General features: G+C 45.9%; 1 non-coding gene across 1 annotated transcript; it reads left to right on the top strand.

Moving 5' to 3' along the window:
* The first annotated feature begins 4899 nt into the window (after positions 1 to 4899).
* LOC113455733 lies at positions 4900 to 5039 on the top strand. The gene has a single exon (XR_003376721.1). It is a non-coding gene; the product is annotated as a small nucleolar RNA SNORA67 (small nucleolar RNA).
* Positions 5040 to 8552: the final 3513 nt, after the last annotated feature.

Below are 8552 nucleotides of genomic sequence, written 5' to 3'. Positions count from 1 at the left end.
ATCATTCTTCTCCTCCTTTTCCTAGTTCTTCCTGATGGATGCTCTCCCTGCCCGCTTCCCCTTCCCCTTCCCCCTTCCCCTCTCCCTACCACCGCCCTGCCCCAGGAGCAGCTACTTGCTCAGACAGGTAAGCTCTGCACTTCAGAGGACTGTAGGATGGCACCTCCTGGATTTGGCACCCAACAGGAGTCCAGTCTTTAGTGCCATCTCTGTGTTTGGACCCTCTGTCCTCATCAAGGTGAGACCCCGGCATTAGTCCCTGCTAAGATTAGTGGGAAATGATGGCCTTCAAACATTAGGTTTTCAAACTGATGCTTGTCTAGTGTTTCTAGCACCGTTGTTTTTTAATGGCAGCATTTCTTATATTAGAGTATGCTGACAAGCCACTTGCAGAATTCAGTAATTTAGCAAAATAAAAAGGTAACTTCTGGTCTAGTACGGGGCTTGGGAAGAGCGGGCCTCCGGTCCCTTGTGCTTTTGAGTTCCTTCCAGCTGGCAACTCTATGAGCACTTGAAGTTTATCGTTGGGTGCAAAGGAAGAAAGAATAGAAACTGTCATCAGCAGAAGGACCTCTGATCAGAGGTGACAGGCATCACTGCTGCCACAGTTCATCTGTGAGGGCAGGAAAGGAGCAGGTGCTATGATGCTAACCAGCTGCCAGTCGGCCTGGGCTGCTCCAAGTGTCGGAACAGCACCAGATTCCATCGGAGGCAACACAACTCTGTCTAGAAGCCCCAAGCCCAACAGTAGGAATCCCTGGCCTCTCGGAGAAGCAGGGAGCTGTGGTTTTGATATGAAGTGTTCCCGACAAAGGCTCATATGTTGAGGACAGGTGGTGCTATCTGGGGAGGTTGATGGAGCTTTAGGGGATGAGATGTAGGCGGAGGAAGCAGGGCAGTCTATGAGGATCCTCGGGGAGATTGTCTACCCACCCCCCACTGCTTTTCTGCTCACCACAATGTGAACAGCCTGTTCCACCCTGTGCCCCTGCCATGAAATTCATCCCAGTTGTACAGGGCCAAAGGGCTAAGCAACCACGAACTACAACCTCTGGAAACCCAAGCCCTTCTTCCTTGAATCATTTCTTTCTGGAGTTTTGTTCTGGGCTGGAGGCCTTTCTGGAACTTCTGCAACTGTGTGAAGTTAGAGGCCTTCCTCTCCCACCACGAGGAGTTGTTCTCAGGGTGAGGCCATTTGGAGAGGAAGTGGGCTTATCCTTTTTACTAACCAGAGGCCCAGAGGATTTTAATCCAAGGAAGCAGATCCTCGGGTATGCTCCAAATTTGGGGGAGTGCATAAAATATTTTTTTTTGTCTGTGTACAATTTCCTTGGGAAGGGGGTCCACAATTTAGCACACTTAAAGAATCCAGAAAACATTCTTTCTAAAAACTCACAATGACATTTGCAGTAGTCCGGGCTTTTCCAGAGAAGCAGAGCTGGTAGGGTGTCTGCAGAGGAAGGCAGGTTGGAGGAGGAACTGGCTCACATGGTTAGGGAGACTGGCAAGTCCTTGGTTTTCAGGGCATGCCAGCAGGCTGAAGACTCAGGAAGAGTCAATGCTGTGTTGTTCAAATCCAGAGGCCTTCCAGGCTGGGAAACTCCCTCCACTCCAGTGAAGATGGGTCTGAGTTCCTCCCAAGCCTTGGGCACTGTTATTAGGGAGGACCAGACATGTGCTTAATTCTAGTCCACCAATTTAAATGTTAGTCCCTTCCAGACACCTTCACAGAGACATCAAGAGTAATAGTTGACCGTGCGTTTGCACAGTTCAGCTAAGTTGGTGTATAAACATGTCTTAGGACCACTCAAGCAAAAAGGTAGAGGTTCGAAACTACCACTCTAAGAAAATGTCACTACATGCGTGTCCCCAGTCCATCTTCAGGGTTTTCAGGGGCTCTGAGCCAGGTCCTCTTCTAGCTTGCAGGCCCTTGTGACATGCAGATTAAATTAAATCACTTTCTTCCTGCAATTTCCAAGCGTTCCACGCTGAAAGAATTGGAGCAGGACTCCTCAACTCAGCTGTAGTGAACGTTGATGTTAAAGCATAATACGTCTCTGGGAGACTTTAGAAATTTACAAACAGTTCGCTAATGCTGCGGACTCGAAACTCTTTACTCACCTTGAACAAACAGTGTAATTGGTGAAGTTTCTATTGTGATCATCTCACGGCCTGTGTTCATCTCTGAGAAATTCCCCCCCCCCCCCGCAGGTGAACTCCGCTAAACTCACAGCTTATACCTCTTGCTTTGCAACGCTCCGCAGGGAGGAAACTGCTATAGGCCCCTGCCTCATTAGCTGAAGGTGTGAGCACACTACTCCACTGTCATCCAGAGTCAAGTGCAGTTCAGCCAGGAGTCAGCACCGCACACATGCTCTCCTGTCGGGACTGTCCCCTAACTTGGGATTGTCCCCTAACTCGGGTTCCTCTTGCTTTCACTGCAAGCATTGCACAGGCAAAAGTCAGAAGGAGGCTGGGGAAAACAGCTTCCTCCTTTGTGGCTGGTTCGAAGCCTGTCTCTGTTTGTCTTTGACTCCTGCGGTGCCCTAGCTCTTTCCTGGTTTTGTCTCCAGCATCCTTTACTTCACCTATGCGAATGTGAATGCTGATGGTTTGGTACTGAAACTCTTCCCTCCCTTCCTTCCCTCCCTTCCTTCGGACAAGCTGATTTTCCTCTGCAGGAAAAGGCTGCCCATCATTCCGCAGTGTCCCCAGTCCATTTCCCATGCTGCACTGCTGCTTCCCTGCCTCAGAAAGAGAGGCCGTTGGGTTGTGTCGTTTGGAAAGATCTCAGTGGGCCAGCAATGCTGTGTTGGAATAAGATGAGACTACTCCCAGGTCATGCCCACTGTTTCCGGTAGTTTCCTTGAAACGGTAGTGAAATAGGCAAACAGCAGTTGTTCCTCGGGTGCTGGCCTCACACCTGAGCCCTGGGAGAAGTGTGATACTGCTGGTTATAGCAACTGCTTTCTTGTCTGGCCACAAACTTCCCTAGACTTCATGCGAAGGAAGTTAACAGGTTATATTGCGCTATAAAGGAAAATTATGTTATGAACTTTGCTGGTAAATGGATGGAACAAGAAAAGATTGTCTTGAATGAGGTAACCCAGACCCAGAAAGACAGCAGTGCATGCCCTTTCTCATCTGAGGCTTCCAGTTCCAAATCTTCGGATGTGAGCACGTGTCCTGGAGTCACTGAAAAACCCGGAGAGTAACAAGGGACCCTGGCCGGGGCAGTGGGACTGGGGAGCCACAGGGAGGGACCAGCAGGGTACAGTGACCTGCTGAGGGATATGGGACACAAAGGTGGGATAAATACAGAAGGAAGGAAGAGACTGTCTGAAAATGTCATAAGGAAGTGTACTACTATTAACTATCTTTTAAAAGCCTGTAGTACATGCAATTCAATGTATAAATATACATATATAGTTTAAATGAACTTTTGTCATCTGGGCTGACAATGCTTCCTCTAAGAACCATAGACCATCTAACAAAAACCCCAACACCAGGCGTGAGAAGCCTTCTTTTGTGGCGTTAGTTGGGGCTATTCAAAGAGATTTCCCCCCAAATTGCAAGCTATTGCTGTTGCCCTTGATTGAACCCAGAGGTGGGAGGTAAGTCCCTGTTGCTAAAGACACCATGTCCTTCAGATATCCAGAGGTCCTTGAGATGGAACTGACTTAAAGACTCTTCCCTGGGCTGGAGAGATGGCTCAGTGGTTAAGAGCATTGCCTGCTCTTCCAAAGGTCCTGAGTTCAATTCCCAGCAACCACATGGTGGCTCACAACCATCTGTAATGAGGTCTGATTCCCTCTTCTGGCCTGCAGGCATACACACAGACAGAATATTGTATACATAATAAATAAACAAATATTTAAAAAAAACAAAAAAGACTCTTCCCTGAGGACTAGCTCTTTTTTTTTTTTTTGGTTTTTCGAGACAGGGTTTCCACATCTGTAGCTCTGGAGCCTGTCCTGGAACTCCCTTGGTAGACCAGGCTGGCCTCGAACTCACAGAGATCCGCCTGCCACTGCTCTTATGATACCAGAAAATGCCATGCAACCAATAGGCTATGGTGGCTTTGAGTCCTATCACTGGCAGAATAACCCAAGAGTGAGGTAGTGGCATGCATACCTTGGGGGTAACCAACAGCTCTCGAATTATATAGACTTAAGACCTGCTCAATGAGAGGGAAACCATGTCTAGTACTGGGAACTAGCCAATCACCTGGGGCTAGTGAAGTCATGGATCTTGGAGGAGAACCTACAATGACCACTTGACTAAACCAGCATAATCGCTGATGTGGGGTTCCCCTCTATGCTTTATGTTTAATTAACATTGGTTAATAAAGAAGCTGCTTCGGCCTATGACAGGGCAGAATATAGCCAGGTTGGAAGAGATATATAGAGTAGGCAGAGTCAAGGAGACACCATGTAGCTGCCAAAGGAGACAGACGCCAGAACCTGTGGTGATACACAGAAATGGGTTAATTTAAGATATAAGAGCTAGTTAATAAGAATCCTGAGCTAATAGGCAAAGCAATGTCTTAATTAATATAGTTTCTGTGTGTGATTATTCAGGTCTGGGTGACCGGACACAAAGCACAGTCTGCATTTATACCTAACAGCAATCTAAACATTTGTCTTTATACCTACATATAAGTATCATCCTCATCTCTCATCAAGAAAACTTCTTTTCACAACAAAATGAGACCATTGTAGAAAGCCACAAACAACCAAAATGCAGAGTTGTGGAGCCCAGTATCAATCGACACGTCTATGAAACACTCCTATTCCTAAGGCTCAGGGAACATTGTGGAAGAGGGGACAGAAGGGTTGAAAGGGTCAGAAGATAAAGAGAGACTGCTATGAATTTGTCTCCTAGTAATGTCAGAAGCTAGTCCAAGGTGATTCCCTCTCCAAGGGGCTGACCAGTGCCCCTTTCAGGAATGTAGCAACTTGAAAGAAAATCTGGCATGCCTGAGGTCTGGGGAACAAGAGTTGCTTGTTGCCTTTGCCTGCCTTTGGTTGCCTACATGTAAAAAATAATAATAATAATAATGTCAGAAGCTACACCCTTTCATTCTTATCAGTGTGACTGCTTAAACACGGGCTGACCAATGACAACAATAGACAGACTAACATGGAAGGTGAAAGCCCATGGGGCTTCAACCCTACACGAAGAACGACAGGCGACTAAGGAATGCCGAGAATGGGAGACACAGTCCTCTCCAGGGAAGAGCACTCCAACTGTTTATCCAGTACCAGATGGGCAGTCCTGCGAACATACACACAGGTAACATTATACAGAGTGAGCAGGTTGTAGTTCTCCATTCAGGAATGTGTGCGTCTGTACATATACATATATGTATATAACAATTAGTGAAAAAGAAGCCATGAACTGAAAAGAAAGCAAAGAGGGTTATGGAAAGGTTTGGAGGGATGAAAAGGAAGAAAGAAATAATATAATTAAATTATAATTTCAAAAAGTAAAGGAAATGATTAAAAATGAATAAAGCTAATTTGAGAAAAGAAATTAGTAGATGAAGTCAAAGCCTGTTAAAACACAGACAGATTGCTTTAATCTAAAGTGAATCTTTTACTATCCATGGCATGTCTTTCCGGCATGTCTGATTGTCAAGGCACCAGGGGAACTTTCTCTGTGGAGGGAGGGAAGAGGGCAGGGAAAGGGTTGGATTGAGCAGCACGAGTCCCAAGCTCACTGTGCATCAGTTTCCCAGAGGATCCTGCGTGGAGAAATCTTTGTCATGTGACTATGAGCAGAGGTCTGAGACCTGGCATTTCTATGAGCTGCCTGGGTGCTGGGAATCGAACCTCCTCTGCAAACACAGCGAAGGTTCTAAACTATGGAGATATTCCTTTAGCTGGGTCTGAATTCTTAGGAAAGCTGTTTCTTTTCTACTACTAGCTTTTATTGATTTTTAAATTTGATTGTGTTTTTTTTTTTGGTTGTTTTTACTACTTTGCTGAATGTCTAATGCAGGGCTCCAGCATGCTGGGTAAGTTCTGTAGCTATTCCCGACTTCAGTTGTTGCTGTTTTCGGCAAGCAGCAAACTTCTTTTGGATCCTGGATATAATCTTTAAATGCCTTTCCCAGAAAAGCATGTGTTTCTTGAGACAGAATTTCCCAAAAGTTACTTTGGTCTGCGTTCTGACTTTGCCAGTTAAGAGGTGAGAACCCCCAGACAGTTGTTGAACCTCTTGGATCTTTATAGTCTACACCTTAAAAACCTACATCCTGGGGCTGGGGAGATAGTCCAGTCATCACAATGCTCGCTGCTTTAGTATGTGAGCCTGAGTTTGAGCCACAGCACACACTTAAAAGCAAGGCATGGCAATACACATTTGCATCTTTGGCACTTGAGAGGAAGAGAACGGAGAATCCCTGGAGGTCATTGGGTAGCCAGCCTCGCTGAGTCAATGAGTTCAAGGTTCATTGAGAGACATTAGCAGATAATAAGACTCTATTGCTAGAGACACATTTTGGTGCCTGGACATAAAGAATCCAATCTGAACTGCCCTGAAAACATTTTATCGGCTGGCTACCTTTCATGGCGCCAGAAGGTGTTATGCAGTCTGCTGGGGGTGGGAGAGCCATGAATATCTTACCAGAGCTGGACCCTACATACCACAATACTAACCTACTGGGTGAGATCTGTTGGGGCAACAGTGACATTACTATCATAGGAGTAACCAACCACTTTCTGCTTGACTATGAGACCTGCTCTACAGGATGAAATGTGTGCCTTGAACTTAGAAGAAAGTCTATGGCTGAATGGGCATAGTTCCAAGGGTGGGGGAACCTACTGTTGTTGCTCTGTTAAATGTTCCTGTCACTAAGCTATCTTTTAAGTGTTTGTATGTATATACATAAATTAGTGCTGCTCTCGATGTATGTCAGAGAGGCCTTTTTTTGTAGTAGCGCAATTAATTCAGAGACCTGCAATTGGTCAAAGTGCTAAGAATAAATGATGATGAGTCCTCATCCCTAAATAGGATGTTTACGTCAACCTTCCTTCCTCCAGAGGCTCGGGGACATCAAAGAAGAGGGGACAGAAAGAACACACGAGCTGTCAAGTGGGGAGGCGTGCTCTGAAGTGCTCTCTTCTGGAGGGGATATGGCTGTGGCACTCTTGAGCTCTCTCCAGCTGTGGCTATCTGCGCATAATCAAGCAGTCAAAATCCAACCACGGGTGGGGGAGGAGCTCGTGGGGCTCCTCTCTGAGCTGAGGAGCTGTTGGTGGTCGGCTGCCACTGTGGGAGGGAGAGTCATTTTTCTTTTGGACTGTGGCCATTAGTAGGTTGCCCATGCTCCCATGGATGGCCCCGCACCCAAGTGCCAATGAATTCTTCAAACTGAACACGGCTTACAAAAAAAAAAAAAAAAAAAAAAAAGAGGACATGAAGTTGGCAGGGAAACATAGATTTGGAGGTGGGTTAAGGGAAGGTGGAAAAGGAATTGGGGGTGAATATGATCAAACACACTGTATACACACAGAATTCTTATCAAATGATTACAAAATGTGAGAGTAAAATTAGTAATCAATATTAAGGTGGAAAGAAATCAAGGACATTACTCGATGTCAACTTCTGCCTTCTACATCTGTCCACACACCACACAAAGGATACGTGTGCCACACACATATGCACAAATGTATGTGTGGAGGGAGACCTAGAAATAAAAAGAAGGTGCTGAGAATGATCTCAGTTGGTAGAGTGTTTGCTTATCCTGTAGCAATCCCTAGATTCCATCTGCAGTGTTGCTACATTGGGAAGGGCGGTGTATACCTGAAATCTCAGTGCTTGAGGGGCAGTGGCAGGAGGACCAGCAGCTCAAGGTCATCCTCTGCTATGTGGTGGTCTTGAGAACAGCCAGGGCTGTGTGAGCTTTTATCTACAAATTAATAAGGACTGGGAAGATGGCTCAGTAGGTAAAGTCACTTGCTCATGTGCCATGGAGCCTCGGTTTGATCCCCATATTCACAAGACAGAAGGAGAGAACTGACCCTCAAAAGCTGCCCTGTGACTCCACATGGATACTGGCACTGTGGCACACAAATCCCCACCCCCAAAAACACATGAAAAATAAAATAAAAAATAATAAAGTTATGGGAAAGAGTTGGTTCAGTGGATAGGAGCCTCCCTGTAAAAGCTAGAGAACTTGAATTCGGATTCCCAATAACCACAAAAAAAGTGCCATGGCCACAATGATTGAGACTCCAGCCTTGGGGAACAGAGACAGGACAGCCCCTGAGACTTGCTAATCAAGCAGCCCAAATGCTAAACTTCAGGTTCAGTCAGATTCCCTGGTTCAAAAAATAAGGCCATGGCTGGGCATGATGGTACCATGTACTCTGGAGTCAGAGGCAGGTGGCTCTCTATGAGTTCAAAGTCAGCCTGGCCTATGTAGTGAGTTCCAGGCTAGCCAGGGCTATGTAGAGAGACCTTATCTAGAAAACAAACAAGGAAGAAAAAATAACAACAAAATAAGTTTGAGAAAGAAGATGCCATATATACATATACATACATAT

This window comes from Microtus ochrogaster, unplaced genomic scaffold (genome assembly GCF_000317375.1).
Source record: "Microtus ochrogaster isolate Prairie Vole_2 unplaced genomic scaffold, MicOch1.0 UNK97, whole genome shotgun sequence".
Lineage (NCBI taxonomy): Eukaryota > Metazoa > Chordata > Mammalia > Rodentia > Cricetidae > Microtus > Microtus ochrogaster.
Note: the sequence above shows the minus strand (reverse complement) of the source record. Positions and strands in the feature narration are given on the sequence as shown.